Genomic DNA, 4,141 nt, shown 5'->3' with positions numbered 1-4,141 from the left:
TATTTTTTCTAATTTCTACCCTTCATCAAAGCTTTTGCCATGTATTAAATTTAGTCAATGTGATACAAGCATATTATGGATGCAGCCTAACTTTCAGGTGCTGGTAATTTGAATGAATTTGTGATGTAATGATTATTCCCAAAGTGCAGTAATAGTAAAAAACCGCTGGAGTCAGAGTCATTCACAATGAGACTCAGCAGAGGTTATGAATAGCAATTGTGACTCAGAAGAAGTTGTAAATAGTAAGGAACTATAATTTTTCACTTAACAGAGTGCTTGGTTGCCTGTAATTCACTGGAAGCAGATTGGAGGCTGCTCACCCAGTATCCCTGTACGCAACCTTGTTATACGTACACATTTTTATAGGTAGCCAGGAGGCTGTATTCTAGCAGCTTGTATTCATGTAATGTAACCATGCTACAGTTTTTTGTACATTACATAAAATAATAGTGATAGTAATTTCATATTAAAAACTCATAAAGTGCTCTTCATGTTACTGCTAAACACACTTCAAATGTAATAAATTAAACTATTAAATAAAAATAAATAACATAATACAGTACATTAAATGAAAAGCAATAACATTAGTACTGTGCAAGTTTTCACTTTGCAACAGATAGGATACTGTGGAAACATACTGTGACAACTGAAAACTATCAACAAGGTGTACTGCCCAGCTCATTCAGTTCCCATTAGTTAATATTTAAGTATCCATAAAATTCATAAGTATATTGCATCCTCGAGCTGGCCCTAGCCTGAAGGCACGAAACTGAGTCAAAGTCCAAGCCCCGCAGGGGGTTAGTGCCATCAGTGCACCTCATGTGGTGCACTGTAAGCATTACTTGAGGTTCTTTGCAGCGTCCCTTTGGCCCCTAGCTGAAACTCCTTTCATTCCTTTAGCTGCACCTCCATTCATATTCTTTCTTTCATCTGACTTTCCACCCTCTCTAACACTTGTCTCACAGTGCAACTGTGAGGTTTTCCTCCTTTTACTCCTTTCAAGCCGCCTTGCTGTCAATTTCCCTTTCAGAGCTGAATGACATCATAGGTCCCAGCACTTGGCCTTTGGCCTAAATTCTATATTTATTCTATTCAAAGTCCAAGTCACTACATTCTTGGCTCCAGGGCTGAGAGTACCTGACCTTGAGACATCCAACACTACCCTCGCTTAACCAAAGATTTAAGGGAAAAATGAAAAGGAATGATCTGAGCTCTTAGCAGAAAAATTAAGAGAAATCGGAATTGCATTTGAGGCCTTTACTAAAATTTTAATGCAGAAACATGATGAAGGTATGATGAATTAGTGAAACATTGTTCACGATTAAAGAAATGTACGATTTTAAGGTGCATTCATGCCGAAACTCTCATAATTAGAATGCTAAATGGTCATGAATGGACAATTACTTTTTACTTTTTAAACTGTTCTTCATTTATTCTCATACAAGTTACTATATTGTACAGTCAAAAGCACTGACTTATTTATGTCTTATTCAGAGTTGAAACAGAGTACTTTTTTATTCGTAAGTCTGAAGATGAAAAAATTTTCCAAAAAGTAAATAGAGAAAGCTGGTACTGTATACTTGGATGATGCAATTACATTTAATGTTGAAGAGTCTTAGTTACCATTGCAGAAAGAATGTTTAATATTCACATTTGCCTTTGGTGGACAAAAGACTTGAACTCTCACAAGTAAAAAATCTGGTTGCCACTTTTTTTAAACAAATGCTGAAGAATAAATATATCAACTGATTTATGTCCTAAAAATGGCTGATTTTCTTTTTGCAAGAGGAAGACAGCTGAAGGAGTCTTGAAAACTACTGATTCCAATTCACAGTTTCTACAGGGTATGCTGTGAGTGCTTTTGATCCAAGCTACTAAGACAAAAAGGAGGTTTGGCATGCAAATGTGCAGCCTTTAGAGCATTGCCTGAAAGAATAGTGATAGCTAATGCATAGAGGCAACTTCACAATGCAAGTTAGTAAGTCCAAGCTACAAATAGAAACAGGGTTACTCCTTGAAAAAGGGGCCTTTTAATTCTTTTGTTAGAAGCACTGAAAAAGGAGTTAAAGGAACTGCTTACAATACTTCCTTGATATCTAAACAGCAAGCCTATATTCTCTCGATTATTCGCTCAGGTCTGTCGTATGATCATTTAATATTTTATGGTAAAAATAACTGTTACTATTGTGCATGAAAGTTTACACCCTTAAAGATCATAAGGGAATACAATTTATGAAGATATAACACCTCCATCTTCTCTGACAGTTGAAGATATAATGAAGATTAATGGACTTTTTTGTTGTACTTCAATATTAATCCCATTAATTACTTACAAGCTTTGAGGATATAAAACTTCATACCCAACAGGCAGTCACTGAAGATATTTTAGACAAATGTAAAAAATGTCACAGAGGAAACTGAAGGGAATATCAAACTAATATAAGAAAGATATCAGTCTTTAAAGCATTGAGCTCTGGGTAAAGTTGCAGATGAACTAAATACCAAATAACACTTGATTAAGTCATGAGCAATGAACCATACAGTTAAAAATATAAGTATCATTCCCGGAAGGTAGACAAAAGAGACTACCGAGTCCAATTTTTAGATTGTCTCTGGGCTCATACAAGGGATTTTTCCTTAAGTGAAAGGTGAAAATGTGGCAAAGCAACGTAAATGAAACTGAGCAGTTAGGTAGGAAGAGACCATAGAGAGAGGGGCAGGAAGCAATGACGCTAAAGACCACAAAATACCACAGCTACATATCCTGACTAAAAACTTTTGTCATGCAAACCACGAAGAGAATTACGAAAGAGACATAAAAACAACCTGCAATGCATCCCTCAAAGAAATCTACCCCTATGAGTAATCTTTCAATTATATATTCCCATAAATCTGAACCAGCTTTAATTCACACACCATCTAAAAAAACCACAGGTAGCTCCCAGGCGACCTGGGTCAAAATTTCACCATTCTTGGGTACCTACTGAATACGGTAGGAAAGTCATACATTCACCTCATTTTTTTATGCAAATGACTATGGAAGAAGTTATGCAATGCTCTTACTTGGCCCAGAATTAGAAAAAAGACCAAGAAGGTGGCAAAGAGGATAATGGGGCTTAGCAATGTAAGGAGGAGGCCATAGATCTGCATTTTGATGAGGGAAACTATTAGCACGAAGGAAATTCTAGAGCTGAAAAGTTTAAGGAAATGAAGTCAAAGAATTATTTCTCAAAATGTTCTGAAAGAGTATGGAAAAATGGTCACTGTAATATTATTATATGTGGCAATAATGTCAGCATGTTTTGATTTTAAAATACTCTTACAACTTGAGAAGAATCCTAAGTGGACAGACTAAAAACTTGTAAATAAGAATTTAGAAAAGTAAGTTGTGAAGAAGAAGAAGAAGAAGAAGAAGAAGAAGAAGAAGAAGAAGAAGAAGAAGAAGAAGAAGAAGAAGAAGAAGAAGTTAGATTAAACGCTTCCCCCTTGAAATACAGTGAGAAGGAAAAATGTACAGGCAAACCTTTAAAACAGTCGATACTTACTATATATCTGAGCAAAACTGAAGTCACGCATGTTCGATAAGAAGACATCAGACAAGAGCAATTGCGGCATTTTAGTTCTGCAACTAAGAGGCCTACTGGTTAAGGATGCAGTGCAAAGTTTGATGGCAATAAGCTAAAAGAGAATTATGATGCAAACAACAATATTCTCGTCCTCGTTATTTATAGACTAGAGACAGGCGTGGGTACACTCCAGGCAAGATAGACGCTTATTTATTCTGATACGAAGTGACTCCTAATCTTTAAGAGGGATTCTCTTTTGCTTTTAAGTAAGTGGTCTGTTTATGACGAAAGTGAATTTTATGGCAAAACGTCATTTGCTGTGAGCACCGCAAGCTAATCTTCTTTTCTTTTTTTATGTTTGGAAGTTGTGATCATTACTGCAAGGTGGTTCATGTCCACTGATTGACACGTCAGCTTTCACTGCTGTCTCTGTCGTTTAAGCTACTCAGTCATTCCTTATCACAGTTCTTTGTCCGGTGCTTTGTCACATAATTAGTTGCAAAACTAAAATGGCGCAATTGCGCTTGTCTGATATCATCTTAACGAACATGCGTGACTTCAGTTTTGCCCTGATA

Source organism: Macrobrachium rosenbergii, chromosome 23 (genome assembly GCF_040412425.1).
Source record: "Macrobrachium rosenbergii isolate ZJJX-2024 chromosome 23, ASM4041242v1, whole genome shotgun sequence".
NCBI lineage: Eukaryota > Metazoa > Arthropoda > Malacostraca > Decapoda > Palaemonidae > Macrobrachium > Macrobrachium rosenbergii.
Note: the sequence above shows the minus strand (reverse complement) of the source record.